The following is a 24,011-nucleotide window of genomic DNA, read 5'->3' as shown; positions in this document are numbered from 1 at the left end:
TATGAGATCTAGGGTATTCTATTTAAAATGATTCCTACTGTTGTCTATTTAAAATGATTCCTACTGTTGTCCTTTCTGTAGTACAAACAATGAGAGCAGGTCTCAACAGACTGTCTTTTATAAGGCTGGTTTTCATTGATTCTCAGGATGCTATGTCAGGACTTTTATCCTCTAGCAATATCATTTTAAAGATGGTGTCCCAGCTTGGGAAACAATGTCATTAGGAGATGATATAGTTGGGAGCTAACAGATTGCCTTTTCTATAATTACTAGTCTTCATAACATGCAGTCTTTGTTTTCTTTGTTGGGGCATATATTTAGACTGCATAATGAAGCCTTATTATATACTTACTAGTTAGTGTACCAGAAGGAGAACTTCACTCTTGAATGAAAACATAAAGGATTTCTCAGAAAAGGAAACTGACTCATTTGAAGATTTATTTACCATCCACTAATTCCTTTGATTCATCAATACTTCCTAAGTTTTTAATATCCCTTTCCCTCCAGAATTCCCAGTCTTATTTTGATACTATTCTCAGTGATGAATATAATGATAGCTAATGTTACTAAATTAGATATAAGGGTAATGCTTTTAAAAGTTATTCAGCACTCAAATGTTTGCTTATGTGAAGTCTATCTATAGACATTTATTTTATTAGAAATTAGAATTCAGAAGTCATTAAATATGAAAATAATTTGTTAATGTTATTTCATATAAAAATGACAATAATATATTCATTATATGTCTATCAACTAATGTTTTTTTAAATACAAGTACATTTTCTGGGGCTAAAGATAAAATCCAGTGGTAGAGCACACACTGAGCATGGGGGAGGCTCTGTGTTCAATTACTAGAGTGCACACTACACAAACTCCACCCAAACTACATTTTCCAAGCAAAATTATGCAGTGAGAAGAGTGATATTATTTTTCATATTTGCAAATATCTCTAATGTTTGGCTAAGTAGAAAATACTTACATTTTCATATCTGCTTCTACATTTAACGTGTTGCACTACCACACACCAGGTAGCCTGTGGTGAATGCCAGTGTAAGCTTGTGACAAAAATAATGAAAAAAAGTAAAAAAGACTTTGGTGATATCATGAAATTACCATGGCAATCTTATGGACTCCCTGAAAAGTTTCAGGATGCTCAGTGGTCAAAGATCACCCTTTTGAGAAATATTATGTTAGAATGATGGGCTAGGAGAAGCACAGACCTGAGGGATTCCTTTAGATCATTACAGAAACCCTGGGTTGTCCTATTTTCAGTTATCCAACCCTGTCCCCTCAGGAAACATAGTAGGATGCTTCAAAAATTTTAAGGGATTTAAGTGCATTAAGTCCATTCCTATTCAAGAGATAATCAATAACTTTCACATACTCACAAATTCATTTTCTATTTAAAAGCATTTTATGATTGTAAAAAGCATAGAAATAAGTAATGACAAATTGAAAGTATTATTCATGAGTCAATCAAAGCATTTTGAGGTTTGTGGTGAAACCCCTGGATTTTTTTATTGTGAAATAACAAGGGTCTCTTTCAGGAACTGGCTTTTCCCCATTTGTATATTCCTCACATTAGGCAATCTGTAACAACCTATATTCAATTGTTTCCTCAAAGAAGATTCTATAAAACCTGGACCTAAGGGCTAGAGCTATGTGCTGTTTCCCAGAAACACCTTGCACTGTTGGCAAGACTCCTTTGCTTGACTGTCTTTGCACAGAGGCTGCATTCTTCCGGAAGGAGCAAAATCATTCATTTGGGGACAGAGAAACAGTCTTTCCTCTTATGAATCAGCTGCCTGTGCTGAAGAAGACTGAAAATGAACAAAGATATAATCTAATGTTAGATACTAATAAGTCCTATAAAAATAGTTAAGCAAGGTATGGACAAAGGGAGAGACAGGGCATTTGGATAAGGTGTTCAGTGCCATTGCTGAGAACTCAGGTGGACATTTGACACAAGACCTAAAAAGATTGAGGGAGAAGTTCATTTCTGAAGTAAGAGCAGTCTGAATGGAAGCCATAGAAAATGTTAATTCTCTGAGGACAGAAGTAACTTGACTTATTTGCAGTTGAGGAAACAGCAGGACAAAGTTTGGCTGGAGCCAAATGAATGGTCAAGATTAAGAACAGGGGGGTGCTAATAGTTCCAGGACAGCTGATAATGTATCATGAGAAGACCATGATAGGTTATCACCCTGCATTACAAGAGTGCACAAAGCTATTGGGAGATGGTCAGTAGGAGAGTCTTATTCAAAGGGGCTCATTCCTAGTACAATGGGGATGTTGCCTGGAAGCAGGTAGCCCAGTGGGGAAAGATGTGCTGGTGGCTTTCCCTAGGATACTTACCATGAGGGAAGAGTGATGTTTCCTAAGCACAGCATATTTAATTTAATTTAATTTAATTGAGTCCCACAAGCACAGCATATTTAATTTCTTTTAAAAAAATTCCTGAAAAACAGTGTTTTCCTGTGCAAGAAGTTTGAAATGTTTAAAATTCTTCATTCATATCGAAAAGTGGTGAGAAATAAAGCTTGTGGGACTCAATATGCCATCCCAATATAATCTGGGGTTTTAACTGAAGAGTTGAAATGAAACAATCACAAGGATTTAGGTTGTCACTAATTCTATGTGACAATTTAGGCAGCAGAGGCTTGATTCCCCAACCCCCATGTGTACTGATTCTACTCCTCCTCCTTTTTATCCTTCTCCTCCTCCTCCCCCTCCTCCTCCTCCTCCTCTTCCTTTTTATCCTCCTCCTCCTCCTCAATTTCCTCCTCCTACCCCTTGCCCTCCTCCCCCTTCCCCTTCTCCCCTTCCTCCTCCTCCCCCTCCCCTCCTTCTCCTTTTCCTGCTACTCTTACTTCTTCTCTTCCTCCCCTCTTTCTATTCCTCCTCCTCCCCCTCCTCCTCCTCCTTTTCCTCCTCCTCTTTCTTCTTCTCATCCTCGCCCTCTTCCTCCTCCTCCTCCTCTTCCTCCTCCTAATGTTCCCTGTCCTTTGGCTGCTCCTCCTGCTGCTCCTCTTCCTCCTCCTCCTCATTCCTTCCTAAGACCCACTCCTGTCCCTTCCACCCACAACCCCAATACCCAGGGCCAACACTCCACTAGGAGTGTCCCTCCAACCCTCATTGCCATGTCATCGGCTCACCTTTCCCAGAATCCCGCTGTGCTGCCTGAGGACAGGGCCATGGACACTACCGCCCCTTCCATGGCGGTCATTTTCCCATCTTCTGCGTCCAGTGACAGCTCTGGCCCACACCGCAGTGTCCATGGCCATAGGCAGCACAGGCAGCTAGCAAAGGGACAAGTCTTCCCAGGCCCCCCAACCCTTTAGTTCACCCAACCCAACCTCAATCTGTCCCATTTCATTGTACCACCACCCACCCCTCAGCCTGCATCTGGGAACCCTGCTGGACAGCAAAGAGCCTCTCTTCCCAATGCCCCCATGGTTACCATGCTGCCAGTGAAGGTCCACTCACTGGCCTCCATCCTGGCACACAAGGCCTCTGCACCACCAACCTCCCAGGCTGCCAGTGAAGAGCCCATGGATACGACCCCTCCTTCGAAGGCTGTCATGTTCTAGTCACCTCCTGCCTGCCAAGTTCTTAGACTGACTCAATTTGGTAAGCATGGCAGATACTTTGACAGCTATTTCTATATTGTAGGCCTGGTGCCACATATTTGGGATTTGATTTCTTCTTTCTATTTTTTTCCCAATGTTACTTTTGAGGTAAAATGTGCTTTGCAAATGTTGGCTTTTGACATAATAGCTGAAGACATAATCACCAATGAAGCAGCGCATGTGTGTACATGTGTGCGCGCGCACACACACACACACACACACACACACACAGAGAGAGAGAAATGCCACAGTCTTTGCTTCTAAATTTCAGAAGTAGGCAAACTTGAAAATTTTCTACAACTGTAAAGGAGACTAAAGAGATGTGATAAGTGTATGAACTGTGGGAGCCTGGACTTAAATCAAGCATGGAGGATGACAACAGGATGACTAACAAATTGGGCTATAGACTGGAGGAAAGTATTGTGTCAATTATAGTTTCCTGAATGTAGGATTTTTCCAAGGTTATGGGAGAGAATGTGCTGTCCTGGACAATTCACAGCAGAGTAAAGGCATTAAGTGTATAAGGGTATGAGACACAAATACTCTTCTCAAACTGTTGGGAAAAGTGTAATTAGGGAAAGAGGCAAGATAAAGTACATGTGGCAAAATATGAAAAGTCTGTGACTCCTCCTAGACATTCCAAATAACTCTCATGGAAAATAAAGTTCTCACAGAAAATAAAGTTCGTCCAGGAAGTTTCAGTGGTCTTCCCTCCCCCACTAGGAAGAAAAGTTTGGCATTCATTTTCAAATACACTGACTTCAATAATTCACATGTATAGATGAATCTTCCAACTATTATAATATAGACCTGTCTCCCTCATTAATGATATATTAAAATCTTTAAAAGATGTTGCTCAACAAGATTGGTTCAATAAGATTGGTTAGATCAATTAGGAAAGGCCTTATAAAAATTCTCTTAACAGTCTTATGGAATTCTAAAGTTTGAAAATCCTGCAGAATGAAAAGAAAACATCTAAAATGACTATAAAGCGTAAATCACAGTGGATTGGAACTGATGTAACAATGAATGCATGTTGTGTTTACATAGAAAGCAGAATTGGGCTTTACAGGAGGAAATGTGACCAGGCCAGAAACAGGGCAGCAATGAAGTTATGTAAGTTGTCAACAGTTTGATAGCACCATGACTTTGACCATGAAACTGTTCCATGATGTGTGCCCTCATGAGAACCCTGAGGTGCCTGTTTCCATGACTCTGTACTCTATGCTTTGCTTTGCTTCACATTCTCTATATTGAAGAAGCTGGAGTAGAGCAGCTTTCTATTTCTCAAAAACATTACATTTAATCTCAATTGGAGGAAGACCTTTCTAACATGTGAGACATGAGGAGTCACATTGGGTCTGGCCTTGTGATCCTCAGGTGGGGTGTTTGTCATCAAATATAGCACTTGTCCTTGGCGAGGATCAGTACCAAGCAGCAGAGAACTCAGCCCATCACAGCTTGAAAGCAGAGCACTGCAGCACCAAGGGAATGAGGTTCTTGACTCAGGTAACCATTGTTGAATTAGGCTAAGGCTTGTTGAATATTTGTTGATACTTGCCCTCAACTAGCTTTGAACTATGAATAAATATACCTGAGCAGCTAGCTCTGACAGAGGGCAAGATGGAAGCACCCAGTAGAGAATATTATGAACAAAATGTTATTTTCCCTGGAAGTGTCTTTCTTACTCTGATTTTTCTACTCCTTCTCATTTGCAGGCTCCACCTCCTTTGCCACAGGAATGAACTCACCACCTGGACTGGCCCATCAGGGAACTCAAACTTCCCCAAAGTAACAAAGGATTCAAGGTGGAGACATGCTCCATATGGAGACCACCCAAGTCCTGCAGTGGCTGACTGCTGTGAAAGAGAATCTCTCTACGTCTGAGATCAAGAACTAAACAAGCCAGATATATGTGCCGCCCTGTGTGGCTTCTGTGAATGGGAACATGAGGACGCAACATGGCTGCATTTTCCTCTCATGGTGGTGTTAGTCACCTACTAGACTGTTGAGAGCCACAGTTTAGTCAGAATGATGCCTGGCATTTTTGCCAGAGGGAATGGTTGAAAGGTGACCCTGCTCCAGGATTAGGGAGGCTCTGGGATTAGGGCTGATCCTGCTGCCTCATGTGCCTGCTACTTTGGAGTTCCCATTGAGTTCTCGCTGGGTTCTGGGAGAATTGGCACGTGGAGCCCGGTGGAGGCAGTGTGTTCCTGGGAAGTGTGGGTAGAGTGCTGGTGAGAGTTTGGGAATAAAGGTTGCTGTTTGAACCTACAAGGCTGTGTGGGGGCTCCATTATTTTGTGCCCAGCCATACTGTGGCACTAGACTGCTGTTAGTAAGGCCAGGCAATCTCTCTATCTCAGCTGCTTCCTTCTTGTCCAATAAATAAAGACCATCCCTGCTCAGGGAATGGAGGGTGGGTTTGGAGTTTTCACTCTGATCCAACCCTTGGGACAGTCTCCATTTCCACAGCCAAGAAGGTGACTGAACATTCTACAGCCAGACTGGATTTCCACACAACCTTGTTCTGACTTTTGTTCTATCAAGCACTGATGCACGAGTTAGTTCCATGTCACAAAGTTGGATGACATGTACCACTAAGCATTAATTTTGAAAGACAAAACATGTCAGTTGGGCAAGGCTTTCCTACAATGCCATTGGTAGGCCAGATGTTCTCTTACTTGATGGAATACACCGCTTAGAATCTCTATCCCAACTCCTAAAATTGAGTACCCTCATAAGAAAATATTTCTCCTTTGCTTAACTTTTTTAAGCAGACAAAAATATTTCAATTGTTAACTAGTCATAGGAATTCTTCTGGTTTCTCCCTCATAATTATTTTAAATTTCTACAACAAGTGCTTCTGTCAACTCAGTGACAGTGCCATCATTGCTTTTAGACCAGATCATCCTGTAGATGAATGGGCTACACCTTCAAGTTGCAGATGCACAAAGTAGACTTAGGACATGAAAACCGCAGGTACTGAACCCAAACGTCCTCAGAGAGGTCAACTGACAGTCACTGCTCATTTGAGATTAAGAGCTGTTCTGCACTGCAGATTCATGCTACACACCCTGTCAACTCCGCAATGGAGGAGTCAAGGTTTCTAGCACCTACGATGCTGGGCAAACTCTGTACAAGACAGCCAGAGTTCAGTGCTATTGTATGTTGCAGGCAGAACAGCACGGATCATCAGGCTGAGCAGCACAATTTCATGGGCCTCAGTGTTTCTGCACAGAGGTGGTCGACCATCTTTCACTCTTAATGTGTCATATGTGAGGAACTAACAAACAGAGGAGACAATCACAGGGATCTTTAGACAATGACAAGAGTTGAAGGTGCTCATGGAATGGTTTTATTTTGCATTACTACTAGTCAACATCTGCAATTCCATTTTTCACTTTCGGACAGCTTTTCAATGTGTTAGGGATGATGTTCAGATAAAGTTGTACCCTACCTGCTTTTTATTGGCATGAACCTTCGTTATAAGTTTATGACTCTATTTAGCTCAATTGTCTGGTATCAAAGTTCCTCAGGCACATTCCCACTGTGCAAACATCACCACCACCCAACACTCATGACTTTTTATTGCTACTCTATTTTCTTCCTGTGACATGTTGCTTCTCGCAGGAGGTGGTATTCAACTGTACTTAGAGTTCTGGGGACTTGCACACAGGTCAAGCCTTCATTATCCACTAAAGAAATAATTGAATAATTCACATGGACTTTCTTTAGTGAATTTAACTGACCTCATCATGTTCTACTCAGGAGTAGGGACAATTACTATTAGTTTACACACTGAGCCTAGACCTCATATGAGTTTTAGAAAAAAGTATCCACAAACTGCTGGGAGCCATTAGCCAAGTAGGTATGACAATTTCCTTGCCAGCGTACCCCATGTTGCTTAGTGGAAGGACTCGTGGAAATAGGACATTTTGCAGTGACATTGCATGTAGGTGACCTTGCTCAAGGACAAAGGCGGATCCAGGTTTAGGGTGTTCCCGGTTTAGGATGATCCGGGTTTAGGGCGTTCCCGGTTTAGGTTCCAGGTTTAAGGTTATTCCTGCTGGGAATAGGGCGTATCCTGTTGCCTGAGTTCCCCTTGAGTTCTCACGGGATTCAGACAGTATTTTTTGGGAGACAGAAGCCCAGTGGGGGTGGATTTGGGCAGAGAATGCGGATTTCCCCAGAACGTGATTGTAGACGGCTGGTGTGAGTTCGAGAATAAAGAGTTCCTGTTTGAATCTACAAGCTGTGTGGTGGCTCGTCATTTTGTGCCCAGCCAGACTGCAGCATTTGTGCCCAGCCAGATTGCGGCATTTGGTGGCCCGTACGGGGAACGTCTGAAGCTTGGAGGTAAGTGAAATTGCTCGCCCCTGAGGGAAGGCGAGAGAATGGGTGATCAATTCAAAAAACAGTGCGTTCTTGTTTTGATTTATTTTGTTTTTGTTTCAAGCTGCCTATCCCTAGAAATTTCTCAGGCAAACTGGAAAAAATGGTTGACTAAAGGTTTGAAGTTTGTCGGCCCTGAGGAAGAGAAAATTGATACAACGATTTTTATTCCGTTTTTGTTTCATTCAGTTTCGGTTTTGTTTTGTGTTATCTTATTGGGTTGCATTATCTTTATAGTAGATTAGAAATTAGTAAAAAACAAACCAAAAAGATGTTAAACAAATTGTTAGAGGTTCAGACCATGGAGAAAGACATTTTAGATCAAGCAAAAGAGAAGGTCTCTTGAGCTAGTCAGACAGAGGAAGAAAATTTAAAGAAAAAGGGGTTGTTAGGAAAAAGGCCACAACAGGAGGCTGTTACTAACTCCGTTTTATCACAAGAGGGCGTAATTCAACCAACAGCTCCACTGATGGAGACAGCTGAGTGGCCCTCAAACCCCGTAGTTGATAAATGGGATCCTGAGACAGGACCTCAAAGATTAGCATGCCCTGTACTTGAACAGGTAGGAGGGCAGCAAATTCACCGTGCTTTAGATTTTAAAACAGTGAAGCAGTTAAAGGAGGCTGTAACAACCTATGGTCCCCAAGCTCCCTTCATGGTAAGCATGGTCGAGTCCATTACTAACTTGAACATGACGCCAGCAGATTGGGCTAGCATGTGTAAATCTGTACTAAATTGAGGACAATATTTGTTATGGAAGGTTGCCAATGAGGAATTTTGCGTGGAGACAGCTAGGCGAAATGCAGCAGCTGGTTACCCTCAAAGAAATCTAGATATGTTGTTAGGAAAAGGACCTTATGAGGGTCAACAGCAACAAATTGAATATGATCCTGCTATATATGCACAAATTGCTGCAGACGCAGTTAGGGCATGGAAGACTTTACAAGGACATGGAGATTTACAAGGTCAGCTATCTAAGGTAATACAGAGAGCTAATGAACCTTATGCTGACTTTGTAGATAGTCTAATTCAAATGGCTGCCAAAATTTTGGGGGATACAGAACAAGCAATGCCATTAATAAAACAACTGGCTTATGACCAAGCAAATCGTTGCTGCAGAGAGGTTATTAGACCATGGAGACATGAAGATTTAAACACATATATTAAATTATGTAGAGATATTAATGAACAAGGGCAAGTCTTGGCAGCTGCAGTACAACAGGCTTTAGATGCCAGGCCAAAAACATGCTACAATTGTGAACAAATAGGACATTTTAAAAGGAATTGCCCCATAGGAGGAGGGTTTAACAAAAGTAGGTATCAAAGGAATAAAATACCGGGTATTTGCCCACGATGACGTAGAGGGAGACATTGGGCTAATGAATGCCATTCTCAAACCACCATAGAGGGTACTCCCTTATCAAAAAACGGATATCGTGGAGAAAGACATCAGGCTCCATTGCCAAAAAACGGACAGGGGGGCCAAATGCTCCGGGGCCCACAACCACAAATCTACGGGGCAGTGGAGGAACCCAACAACACCATCAGGGTAGTGCCCAGGACACATTGTCCATTAAATCCCTCATCAGACAAACCCGAGGGAGCGCAGGGTTGGACATCTGTGCCTCTGCCCGAGCAGTATTAACTCCAGAGATGGGAGTTCAAATCATTCCCACAGAAGTAAAAGGACCTCTTCCCCAAGTAACAGTAGGCTTATTATTGGGACGTAGTTCATCTACATTAAAATGACTTATGATAAGTCCTGGGGTAATTGATCCCGATTATGTAGGTGAAATAAAAATTATAGCTAGTTCTCCAAGAGGTATATCAGTAATTTCACCTGGAGATAGAATAGCACAGTTGTTAATAATACCCAGCCTACATAATAAATTTCCTAGTCGTAGTGTAGAAAGAGGTTCCAGGGGATTAGGCTCCACAGGTGTAGATTGGGCTATGTTGTCTTTAAATTTAGATTCTCGCCCAATGCTAAAACTAAATATTCAAAGACATGAGTTTAATGGGCTACTGGACACAGGTGCTGACCTTAGCATCATATCTCGTCAAGAATGGCCAAAACATTGGCCATTACAACAAGCCACTCAAATGCTTCGAGGCCTAGGAGTGGCGACTAATCCCCATAGAAGTTCTGTGATATTAGATTGGAAGGATCCTGAAGGATGTGAAGGAACTATACAGCCGTATGTATTGGATCATCTTCCTATAAATTTATGGGGACGAGATGTCCTAGATCAATTAGGTTTGACGTTAACAAATAACATCAATCCTAATGCGCCCACTACTAGGGCTAGACAAGGGTTTAGGAAAGAAAAAAGATTAGGAAAACAAGGGCAAGGTATAGCAGCACCAATACAAATAGATCAAGGAACAGACAGACATGGGTTGGATTTTCAGAAAGGGCCACTGAGACAATCAAAATTACTTGGAAATCAGAAAGACCAGTGAGGGTTCCTCAGTGGCCCCTGACTAAAGAAAAGATACAAGTAGCCCATGATCTGGTCAAACAACAATTAGCGGAAGGACATATACAACCTTCCATATCTCCCCATAATACTCCCATTTTTGTCATCAAAAAGAAATCTGGTAAATGGAGATTATTGCAAGATTTAAGAGCCATTAATAATGAGATGGTTATTATGGGACCTGCTCAATCAGGGATTCCTCAATTGTCTGCTTTGCCAAAAACCTGGCATGTTTTAGCTATAGATATTAAAGATTGTTTTTTTTTTTTTTTTTCGATTCCAATTCATCCCGAGGATAGTCCACGTTTTGCATTTACTATCCCTGCATTAAATCATGAAGGTCCTGATCAAAGATATGAATGGAAAGTACTCCCTCAAAGGATGGCTAACAGTCCAACTATGTGTCAAATATATGTTAACAAAGCAATCCAGCCACTTAGAAATCAAAATCCTGAACTACAAATATTTCACTATATGGATGATGTATTATTGGCACATAAAGATAAAAACATATTGCTGGAATGTTATGCCACACTTACAAACTTATTAAAAAATTGTAATCTAGAGATAGCAATAGATAAAGTACAATTAAATTTTCCAATTAATTATTTAGGAGTTCTATTATCCTCAACCATGGTCCGTCCACCAAAAATTCAAATACGAGTAGATCAACTCAAATCACTTAACGACTTTCAAAAGTTATTGGGAGACATAATTTGGATAAGGCCTTATCTAGGTATACCAACAGGAGAGTTGGGACCTTTATCTGATATTCTAAAAGGTCCATCAGATCCAAATTCACCCCGCATGTTAACTCCTAAAGCAAGAAAGGCATTAAAAATTATTGAAACATATATGGAAAATATGCATTTGGATAGAATTGATATAAGTTTGCCTTTATTATTTATTGTACTACCAACAAAAAATATTCCTACAGGAGTATTTTGGCAAGAAGATCCATTATTGTGGATACATTTATCTTATTCTCCTAACACTATTCTTACTAGGTATCCTGAGGCTGTAAGACAATTAATACTCAAAGGAATAAAAAGCAGCAAAGGGAGTGTTTGGAATTTCTCCCAATAAAATTATTACTCCATATACTATGGATCAAATTGATGAGTTAGCTAATGAGTTAAATACTTGGGCAATAATCATGTGTAAATCTAATGCTTCATTTGATAATCATTTACCATCTAATCCTTTGTTGTCTTTTTGGTCTAAGCATCCTGTAGTTTTTCCTAAAATGACAAGAAAAACACCTATCATGAATGCTCCAAATATATTCACTGATGGGTCAAATAATGGTACAGCAGCAGTAGTTACCCCTGATCAAACTTTTGCATTTTTAGTACCCAAACAATCAGCTCAAAAGGTAGAGCTTAATGCAGTTTTACAAGCTTTTGTGATGTTTAAAGATTCTGTATTTAATTTATTTTCTGATAGTATGTAGTTAATGCTATAGTATCTCTTGAAGATGCTGGTAGGATTTCCCCTTCTTCTACTGTTTTCTCTTTGTTTTCCACTATACAAAGTCTAATCTGGGACAGAAAAGATCCATTCTTTATAGGACATATTAGGGCACATACAGGATTGCCTGGAGCCCTTAGTTTAGGCAATGATTTAGCAGATAAAACTACACATGACATACATATTTTCTCTACATTTGAAGAAGCTACAAATTTTCATAAAAGGTTTCATGTTAATGCTAATACTTTACAAAAGCGTTTTAAAATAACTAAGGAACAAGCCAGACATATAATAAAACAATGTCAAAATTGTGTGACATTTTTACCACAAGTAATCTTGGAGTCAATCCTAGAGGACTGATACCTAACCATATTTGGCAGATGGACGTCACACACTTGCCAGAATTTGGAAAATTAAAATATTTACACGTTACAGTTGATACCTCTGGATTTTTGATGGGCTCCCTTCATGCCGGAGAAAAAACTAAAGATGTTATAGCTCATTGCTTACAAAATTTTGCCACTGTGGGCGTTCCTAAACAGTTAAAAACCGATAATGGTCCTGGCTATACCTCTACCTCTTTTAAACAATTTTGCTCATCATTTGGTATTACTCATATAACAGAAATCCCATACAATCCACAGGGACAAGGCATAGTTGAAAGAGCTCATCAAACTATTAAAACGTACTTATTAAAGCAAAAAGAGGGAATTGGAAGGGGGTATATATCCCCCAAAGATAAACTTAAAATAATGCTTTTTACTCTAAACTTTTTAAATTTGGATTCATCAGGACTTAGTGCTGCGGAAAGGCATATGTATCCAAAAAATGTACATAAGCCTAAAGTACTTTGGAAAGATATTCTAACAGGACAATGGAAAGGTCCTGACCCAGTGATTGTCTGGAGTCGGGGGTCTGTTTGTGTTTTTCCACAGGGAGAACAGCAGCCGATTTGGATTCCAGAGAGATTAACTAAAACAATTTCTACAGATCGAAAAGAAGATGATTTGACTCAAATCCATAACAGCTGATATCCAGAACTCCAGCTTGGCCATTCTTACATCTGCGACAGTGATTAACCAGGATGCTTTTTTCAATAGCTATTTTATTATTACATTTTTCCACATCATAAGGTTCTATTTTTATTTTTTGAGCTCATACAAACCTAGGTTAATGTTTTTCTGATCACTTTTATTTTTTGACTGTGGAGTTTTTAAATATTTCAATGGAGATTTCACCTAGGTAAAGCTACAAGGCCTTTACTATTTTCTTATGTGTTGTATGTTTGTGTGCACTCTTGTGTTTTATGTTGTATGTCTGTATGTGCGTATGTCCATATTTCTTATATTTTTTTTATTCACGTGATTTAAATGGTTTAATTTAAATTAGGTAAACAGCTGTTAAGGATTGTTTTTAAAGTAGGTTAACAGATCTGTTTGTTTACTTTCACCTTTCCTTTTCATTATATTTAATAATTCTTTTCAGGATAATGTCTCTTTAGCATCATTGCCAGAATTTCTATCTTCATCCCAGTGCCGGTGAAGACAAAGATAAAACCAAACTACAGCTTCTATGATAGCTATCACAGTAAACTGTATAAACTGATGCATCAATGAATATAACTCAACAAGTAATGCTCAATCAAGGAGTCAACTTACTTTGGGAGGAAACGGATTTTGGGAGGAAATGGACATATTGATAGATTCCTCTGCTTTGAACTGCTTGCAGAACTTGCCTGGACTATGTAACTATCCTTTGGTGCAGCGAATTGTGGTAATGCTGGCATATCTTTGCTGATGGTGTCACCAGCGATGCAATTTTTCCCAAGGAGCCATCAATTGGCTTGGTGTCGTGGCATTTCTGTATCCTCCTCCCTTCTGATAGTGATGGTCTAAAATTTGGGGGCCAATGGCTATATGCTGGACCGGTAGTCAGTGACAGGTATGATCCAATTGCAGTGGTATCAACCTAAGACAGGAGGCTGACGCCTAAAGGTCAGTTTTCTGATGACGGGTAAGAACCATATGTTGAATTGGACAACCTACCAGGCACGGTCCTTAAGCCACATTGCTTGTTGTTTAATTAATCAGAAGGGGAGAGATGCTGGGAGCCATTAGCCAAGTAGGTATGACAATTTCCTTGCCAGCGTACCCCATGTTGCTTAGTGGAAGGACTCGTGGAAATAGGACATTTTGCAGTGACATTGTATGTAGGTGACCTTGCTCAAGGACCAAGGCGGATCCGGGTTTAGGGTGTTCCCGGTTTAGGATGATCCGGGTTTAGGGCGTTCCCGGTTTAGGTTCCAGGTTTAAGGTTATTCCTGCTGGGAATAGGGCGTATCCTGCTGCCTGAGTTCCCCTTAAGTTCTCACGGGATTCAGACAGTATTTTTTGGGAGACAGAAGCCCAGTGGGGGTGGATTTGGGCAGAGAACGTGGATTTCCCCAGAATGTGATTGTAGACGGCTGGTGTGAGTTCGGGAATAAAGAGTTCCTGTTTGAATCTACAAGCTGTGTGGTGGCTCGTGATTTTGTGCCCAGCCAGACTGCGGCAACAAACAAATTGGAAAATTTAAATAGGATTAAGTAAAACATTTATCTAAAAGAAAGAAAAATGACTGGTTATTAATGAAGCATTTGAAACCGAAAGATGTGAATAATTTCTGACAGACTAAACAGGAAGAATGGTCACAATGCTGCATTGTTTTATGCATTGTGAAGACTCTACTTTTTTTTTTTTGGATGTTCTGATTTTTATTTTCTGTTATACTGTTTCTCTCATACATAACTTCTGATTAAAAATAGTTACAGGGGCTGGGGATATAGCTCAGTTGGAAGAGTGCTTGCCTCACTTGCACAAGGCCTTGGGTGCAATCCTCAGCATCACCCCCCCCCAAAAAAAAAAAAAAAAAAAAAAAAACAATATGAGTTATACTTAGGTAAAACTTTTAAAGACTGGCAGAGTGGATAAGTATTAAAGAAGTTTTGGTTTGGTCCATTATCCTTTTACTATCATTATCTGAGGTTCAGAGTTGTAGTTGATGCCCTCTGAGAACAGCCTTTGTGAAATACCAAGTCTAAAGGAGGGTAAAGCAGCAAACTATTGAAAACTCCAAGCTCAGCAAAACTTGCTCAATATCCTGATCAATAAAAGCCAAGTGATGTAAGAAAAAAATGCAAAAATCCTACTGCATATTTTTATCCACTAAAAAAACAAGATGTGTGCCTTCTTTAGCACTGGTTTCACAAAATCATAATTAGCCAGAATTTTGTTAAGATACTAAGGATCCATAGCACTGTCCTGGACCTGTCTAACACAGCTCTTAAAACATACCCATCTCTGCAAGGATTCATTCTTTGGCACAAAAGCAGTGAGAAAAAGAGCTCTGGCAGACACTCTGCAAGGAGACAGGTTCATTGTCTGGCCACTGCTGCTGCTTTCACCTGGCAGGAACTGGACTTACTGCTGGGAAACCAGCTTATCTCATTAACATGTCTTTATTCTACCAAAAAGAAACTGTTGGATCAGCTCCAGTTCTGATACCTCAATCCCAGATCACCAGAATTTCTATCAGGTCCTAGGCTAGAGACAAGGTGGGAGCCATGGTCCCCACAAGTCTGGAGAGTAACAACCAAAGGTAAAGAGCAGATTGTCGAGCTGGGTCAGGAGCCAGCAGATCCGACTGTCACTCAGCAGGACATCTAGTGATGCTCTCTCCTCGTGAGTAAAATCCTCCTGCACCTCCAGCGCTGAAGCTGCAACCCAGCGGCTGGAGGCAGATCCCTCTTTGCGCAAAGGTACGCTTCTGAAAACAAACACAGTAACTCCATCCATTTCAAAAGCCTCTGAGCAGTCTCAGTGCGGCAGAGGGACCATCCGAGCGCCTCTGACACTCAGACTGCAAACATTCCTGTTGAGACACTTGTGCCTTTTCTTTCTGACAGCGTCTGGGGCTGCACCAGCACTGCGCAGGCCGGATTGGCCTCCTCCTCCAGCAGGCAGAGGAAGCTTCTCGAGGAAAAGCAGCTCGAAGCTTCCCGGAGGCACGGAAGCGGCAGCCCAGTGGCAGCACCGGGTACAGGTGCCAAGCACCAAAGTGGAGCCCGCAGCCCTGCGCGCGGACCTCCTGCATCGCCGCATCCCTGCAGGCGTGCGTCCCTGTCGCAGGGCAGATTACCATGGAGGCTGCTCACGTCCTCCGTGGAGGGTGACCTCGGCGACCCCGCAGGCGCCAGCGCAGCCCCTCGCCGGGATGGGAAGCGACCTCGGCCTCCTGGACGCCCTTCCGCGCGGAAGACGGTTTGGGAGCCGCCTCGGCCACCGGGTCGCGGCCTCACCGGGCACCCCGACGCGCTGCCCGCCCCGCTCCCGCTCCCACGGCCCTCACCGGAATTGGGCGAATAGCGGTACACGGAATTGGACGGGATGTCCACCTCCTCCACGCCCTCATGCTGCCAGCTCGTCAGGGCCCCCATGGCCGCTGCAGCGCCCCGCCGGCCCTGGCGCCCCTCAGCCCTCTGCGCCTCACCGCGGCCGCCGCCGCCCCCCCCCCCCCCGCGCCCGCTGCGGGGGTCGGCTGCCCACCTCGTCCAGCTGGGCTGCAGCGCTGCGGCTCTGGCGGCGGGGGACCCCTGGCGCGCCGCGCACTATCCTCCGCCTGGCACCGCAGCAGCACCTCTGCCAAAGGGGCTCGGAGCTGGGCCTGGGGGCCGCCACAGCCGCCCTACTTTTTTTTGCAGTGCACCAAATTTGTCATTAAGTTACTGACTAGTGATGATTGTGTGGTTTGCTACTTGCCAGGTACTATAAAGCATCCTCTCTGCCCTCTCGGCAGCCAACATTCTAAGTTAAAAATGCTCATATTTCTTCAGGTGGAAATCTAATTGGAAAGTCAGTGCTCTTAGTAAAAATAAAATCCTAAATGATAACCTAGTTTTATGAACATATGAATGAATGGTATTTATCTATCATCTCATCCCCCTAATATTTCAGGTTGCTTAAAAGATAACAAAATACTATTTGATAACATGTTAAAGGAGGAGAAAATGCAAAACTAGAGGTAGAAACATAATCAAGGAGTAGAAAGAGGCCACTCTGTAAATGCTTGCCATAATGCCATTGACCTTGTTCTGAATAAACTTGGGGTCAATTGAAGGTATTTTTTGTTTGATTACTTTTCAGGTTTTATTTTATTTTTATTCTAATTTTTTATACATGACAGCAGAATGCATTACAGCTCATATCACACATATATAGAGAGCACATTTTTTTCATATCTCTGGTTGTATACAAAGTATATCCACACCATTCGTGTCTTCATACATGTACTTAGGGTAATGATATCCATCTCGTTATACCATCTTTTTTACTCTTAGGCTCCCTCTCTTCCCCTCCCACCCCTCTGCCCAATCTTGAGTTCATCTAATCCTCCCATGCTCCCCCTCCAAATCCCATTATGAATCAGCCTCCTTATATCAGAGAATATATTTTGCATTTGGTTTTTTGGGGATTTTCTAACTGCACTTACCATTATATTCTCCAACTCCACCCATTCACCTGAAAATGCCATGATTTTGTTCTCTTTTGTTGTTGAGTAGTATTCCATTGTGTACATATACCATATTTTCTTTATCCATTCATCTACTGATGGGCATTTGAGTTGGTTCCACAGTTTAGCTACTGTGAATTCTACTGCTAGAAACATTGATCTGGCTCTGTCCCTGTAGTATGATGCTTTTAAGTCCTTTGGGCATAGACCAAGGAGTGGGAGACCTGGATCCAATGGTGATTTCATTCCCATATTCCCAATGATTCTCCATACTGCTTTCCATATTGGCTACACCAATTGGGAGTCCCGTGAACAATGTATGAATGTGCCTTTTTCCCACATCCTTGCCAACACCTATTGTTGTTTGTATTCTTAATAGCTGCCATTCTGACTGGAGTGAGATGAAATCTTAGAGTAGTTTTATTTGCATTTCTCTAATTGGTAAAGATGTAGAACTTTTTAAAATACATGTGTTGATTGATTGTATATCATCTTCTGAGAGCTGTCTCCTCAGTTCCTTAGCCCATTTGTTGATTGGGCTATTTGGTTTTGTGGTGTTTAGTTTTTTGGGTTCTCTATATACCCTAGAGGTTAGGGCTCTTATCTGATGTGTGACTGGTAAAAATTTGATCCCAAGATGGAGGCTCTCTATTCACCTTGCTGATTGTTTCTTTTGCTGAGAAGATTTTTAGTTCAATCCATCCCTTTTATTTGATTTTAATTGTTCCACTGTAAGTGTCTTATGAGGGAAGCTTGGGCTTAATCCGACATGATGGAGATTTCTGCCTACTTTTTCTTCTAGTAGATGCATGACACGTTTAATTTTGATCCACTTTGCATTGAGTTTGCTGCATGGTGAAAGATAGGGGTTCAACTTCTTTTTGTGGCATATGGAATTCCAATTTTCACAGCATCATTTGTTAAAGAGGCTATCTTGTCTCCAATGTACGTTTTTAGTGCCTTTGTCTCATATAAGATAACTGTAATTATGTGGGTTACTCCCTGTGTCCTCTATTCTGTACCATTGGTCTATGAGGCAATTTTGATGCCAATGCCATGCTGTTTGGGTCACTATTGCTCTGTAGTATAGTTTAAGGTCCTCATCCTGCCTTCTCTCATTTATACTCCCTGAGGGCAGAATATGTAGGTCACTGCAGTGCAGTCCCAGTAGAGATCAGAGCTGTAGGAGGGTATCAGTGATGCAGCATGCAGCAGGGACAACAGACACCATGCAGTAGGGCCCCATGGAGCATGTCCCTGTACTGGTCCATAGTGGAAATAACCCATATGAGTGCCAAGGTCAGAACTTTGTCTTTTCCATTTATCTTAGTTGGCAAACACAGGGGTGCTGAACTCTCTTTGCTTTTGGATATAGAGTGACACAAGATTCCAGCAAAAAGCCAAAACAAACCATCACTTGTGAAAGGACACATTTTATTCAAAATCTTTCCATTAGTCTGGCCTCCTATAGTTTCACTCAAGGGACCATTCTCATTGCTCTCAGCATGGTTTCAATGGACTTTCTGCATCACAGGACAAATCATATTTGAACAGGACACTATAAAGTGTTACAGTTTTCAATATGAGGTGTCCCCCAGAAGCTCCTGTGTGAGACAATGCAAGAAAGCTTTGAGGTGAAAATACAGAGTTATAGGAGCTTTAATGCATGCATAGGATTAAACAAGAGATAAGCGTAAGCAGGTAGGTATTGGCTGGAAGAAGTAGTTCCATGTGAACATGCCTGGAGGTTTCCATTTTGTGCCCGGTGAGTTGCTGTCTCTGTGCTTCCAAGTGGCCATGCCTGAGCTGCTTTCTTAAACAACACTCTTCTGACATGATGTTCGGCCTCATCTTGGGCCCAGAGTTAGGAACACAGCTGACTAATGGTCCACCTCTGAATCTAAGAAAGATAAATTTTTCCTCCTCTAATTATTCTAGGCATCTCTTTCATACAGACAAAAAAAGCCAACTAGAATAGAAATAGGTATCAACATGTGAGTTGTTTGCAGTGACTTGCCTGAATATTTGGTTCAGGAACTTGTGGAGACTTTGGTAATTGGGATAGATACTTTGAATAGTTTAGAGATGTAAGCTATAAAATCTTTGAACATTGTAAGTGAATCTTATCAAGTAATTCTGGTGGAAGCTCTAAAGAACAAAATGCTGATAGGATTGTTGCTAGGAAACACTGTGCTCATGAGTTTGCACAGAAGAAGGACTCTGCTGGAAAAGGGACTAGGAGACATTTATGTTACATTCTGGCAAAGATATTGTCTACTTTATGCATATGTCCTTTCACATTCCTGTGGCTAAACTTAGAGGTGATATTCTCAAATCTGATGGAGGAAATGTCAAGGAAGCACAGAATTCAAGCAGTGATGTGGATTTTTGCTAGCAGCTTTTATTCATGTTTACTGGGAGAATGTGGAGCACAAGGAAGAGTGTAAGCTTGCATTTTGGTCAGAAAAGGGGGAGTAATTCTGGGACTCAGGAATTGTGGTTGTTAACGCATTACAGTCACCAAAGAGATTCTAAAGAAATTACACAGACACAGTAGAGAAGTAGCTTAAGGTCATTTCAGGAATTGGCCAGATTCACAAATCATGTTCATAAGATATGAAAATACAAATTCCATGGAGAAGAGAAACTGCTAGGAAGTTTGTTGTCCATGCTCACTCGGCCACACAAAACTTGCCCCCTCCATGGTCCTCAGAGGCTTGGCTACTGCTTGAGATGTTGGCAGACACTGGCTACAAGCATGCGGATCCTGGAGTTAGATGGTCATAAAGGCTTCTACAAGATTGCAAAGGTTGGCCTGGAAGGTAAAAGTGTAACAAAGTGAGAATTCATGTAAGTAGGCCCTAAGAGGGACGTGTGTGCTGTTGGAGAAGAAGTTGAAGCTTCAGTAGTGACCCCTGGGACTAAGAGATGCTGGCAATGTGGACTATATGTCAGGAGATTGCTGGCTAAGGATACAGTTTGCCTATGTGAGAGGACATTGGTCAAGGCTGCCCAAGTCCTTTGGAGCCCACTGTCCACAACATGTACCCAGATGCTGAGCATGGGGAAAGAGGAGTTGTTAGGCAGCTGCATTTCGGTTTTGATCATAGCCAGCTTTACTTTCTGTGTGCTTATTTCTCCCTTTGGAATGGAAATACATACTCTGTGCCACTGTTCATTAGTTATATATGAGTTGATTTTTATTCCTACAAGTTCTGAAAACCAAGAGTTTAATTTGAGTCCCAGAAGAGACTCTGAACTTGAAGTTTGGGGCAATGCTGAAACTATTTATATTTGGGCATCTACTGGAAATATACTGCAAACATTTTCCAGGGTGAGATGTTAATAGCTTTGGGGGATCATGGGTGGCATATAAAATTTTGGAGTTCAGTGTACCTCAAAAGCTGAAGTGAGATAATATGGGAATGATCAGAGGTTGAAATTAGTACATTATGATATGGGTGCCATAATCTATGAATAAATCCATTGGGTGGATTCATAATTTGGTAGAAGTGCTGCATTGGGTGGTAAATGGAGAAGGTGCATGTCTGGAAGAAGGAGGTCACTGCGGGCATATCCTTGGAGATTATATTTTGTCACTTGGTCCTCCTTTCTTTCTGCCTCATACAAGCCATGAGTTTAGAGGCTTCCTACAAATACCCTTCTTCCATGAGTGTCTGTCTCTTCCCATAGACTGAGACCTCTGAAACACAAAATTTCTACATTACCTTGGGTCAGAGCAGAGCAGCCTAACATAGACAAGGAGATCTCTGAGAAATGTGGTCCTAGTAAACAGCAAGAATAAAGCATCCCATCATTTCAGAAATAGATATGTGTGTATGTGTGAGTGTGTGTGTGTCCAACTATATATATATATTTGTACTTTTTTCCAATCAAACTGTCCATGCTCACTCGGCCACACAAAACTTGCCCCCTCCATGGTCCTCAGAGGCTAACATCAAAGAGGCAGGCACCATTACTGGCTCCTGAGTTCCTTTCACAAACCATTCTAATCATTTTCTAAAAGTGTACTCTGCTGGAAATGATTGAGTAAACATGAGTAGAGCTGTTCAGGGGTAACTGGTGGCAGTTTTGATTGGGTAATTGATAAATCTAGATGACCTCCTCATGTCAAGCAGAATCCAAACAGGTATCATTTGGAGTCACGTGGTATGAATGTCAAATAACCAATAGGAAAGCAGCCCCAGAATAGCACTCTGAAGAGATGAGAATCACTTGGTGGGAGAAGAAGCATTGCAGAGTCACGAGGAGCTCTACACTCAGACTAGCAGTGGACATTGGGCCTTACTCCCTGTCTGGGGGCCTTCCTCTGACCAACAGGGATTAGTCCCAAGCCCTTTCTCTGTCATGCATTCCATCCAGAAGTCACAATAGGTGAACTCAACAGTGCTCCTTTGGTCTCCAGAGGAACAGGTGTCCCAACCAAGCTCCTTTGGTCTTCTCACTGGTGTCAAGTTGGCCCTCCCCAGCTGATCTGAATGGTCAATTTCTGAGCAAGTGTGGTTGCAGGCCAAGCCACCTGTCCCTTTTGGACCATCAGGCATGCCTGACCCATAAGGCTTCCATTCCGTACCAGGATCACCGAGCTGCTCCAGCAGTTGCCATCAAAACAGCCTCCAGGCACTTCTGCCAGGATCTCCATCCTCCCAGGCCTGGATCAGCTGCCTCAGAGGCCTTCTCCTACAGGTGCTGCCCTCCTCTCAGGAGATCCTGCCCCTGGTCTCCTGGTGCCTCCCTGATAAAAACAGTGCTGTCTTACACCAACTTATAGATGTTCAGACCATCCAGAACAGTAAGGGTCCCTCCTCCTCACTGCAGACCAGTATTCCTGCTTTCAATAGTAGAGCAAGTCCACTGGGCTGTGCAGAACATGACACCTACTCAACACCGTATTCCTCATTCAGAGAAAATGGAGCTGACAATCAAAGAGCAGCATGAAGAATTAGTGGTCCACCAGGAAGAGGAGGAGATTCCCAAAGAAACAGTCATGAGGTTCTGGAACTGCATGCCTTGAGAACAGAGGAAGAATCATCAGTAGAGCCTCTGAAGACCCAAGGAGACCTCAGTTCTATGAAATCCGCTCCTGAGTCTGGAGAAGGAAACACATTTCAAGAGAAGGCCCAGGACATTCCCAAAATCTTCTCTGTGGGGGACCTGTTATCTGCAGCTCCCACAGACCTGCTGCAAGAGGGCTGCCCATGGCTCAGGCTGATGCAGAGGCAGCAGTGCTGCCAGAGCCAGACCCCAGATGCTCCTCACTTCCAGAGAAGTGGGCCAAAGAAAGGCTGGAGAAACACCATCTGCCCAGCTCTCCAGGCTCCCAGGGTGCAACCAATGTGGTGCATGGAAAAAACAATTTCTGTGGTCCATCAGAGAGCCGTCTTCAAGCCAGAGCTTCTACCTGCAGGCCCCAAAATAAGAAAGAAGACAATGTCTATGGCCCTGCCACTGTAGCAGCCCTGCCATTAAGATGGTCTGCTGCCACCTGCTAAGAGGCCCCTCCAGTGTCTGGAGAAAACACAGGAACCCTGCTCACAGAGGTTCTAGGTGCAAAGAAGTTGTTGAAGAATAAGATGGAGGCCTTGGAAGTGAGGATAGAAACTGTGGATGCCTCTACCACCACACTGCCTGTCTATTCATGTGCCCCACCTGGGGACCATGGTGAGATGACTAATGGACCCCAAACCAGACACCTCCCACATCCCAGATATCCAGACAGCAATAAGTGGCAACTAAGCCTGCTGGACACCTAAACCTCTCTGTCCATCCTCCTTCCCTCTCGCTAAGTAATGATGAGTGGGGAATCCCTTCTTCTCTTCTCCTGCTTCATCCCACTAACCCTGATCTCCCATGAGGCCCAGTCCCAATGAGGGAGTTACCCTACATAGTTTCATATCCCTCCTCACCTGAGAATCACTGTGGCACCTCCCATTTTTCACTTTCCCACACCCCATATCCAGGTCCCCCTCCCCTCCAAGCCTACCCCCTGCAGAATGGATCCTCAGCCTCCAGGTGCCTTGACTCTCCTCCCCTTCTTCCTCCTCATCCATCTGTTCCACCTTCCACTGGTCCTCACTTTGCTCCTCCTCCTGGTCCTCTTCTATTTCATATATATATTTCTAACATATATAATTCTAACATATATATAATTTATTCTAACATATGTATATGTGTGTGTGTATACACACACACACACATCTATTTCTGAAATGATGGAATGCAGTATTCTTGCTGTTGCCGAGGACCACATTTCTCAGAGATCTCCTTGTCTATGTTAGGCTGTCTGCTCTGCTCTGACCCAAGGTAATGCAGAAATTTTGTGTTTCAGAGGTCTCAGTCTATGGGAAGCCAGCTCCATGGCTCTGGTCATGAGGTGAGACAGACTATCATGGAAGAAGAGTATTTTGCAAGAAGCAAAATGCGGAATGTTTTCTTTGATATAAGGAGGCTGATTCATAGTGGGATGGGAG

The sequence above is a fragment of the Marmota flaviventris genome, chromosome 1 (assembly GCF_047511675.1).
Source record: "Marmota flaviventris isolate mMarFla1 chromosome 1, mMarFla1.hap1, whole genome shotgun sequence".
NCBI lineage: Eukaryota > Metazoa > Chordata > Mammalia > Rodentia > Sciuridae > Marmota > Marmota flaviventris.
The sequence above is the reverse complement of the archived record's forward strand: the minus strand, read 5'-3'. Positions refer to the sequence as shown.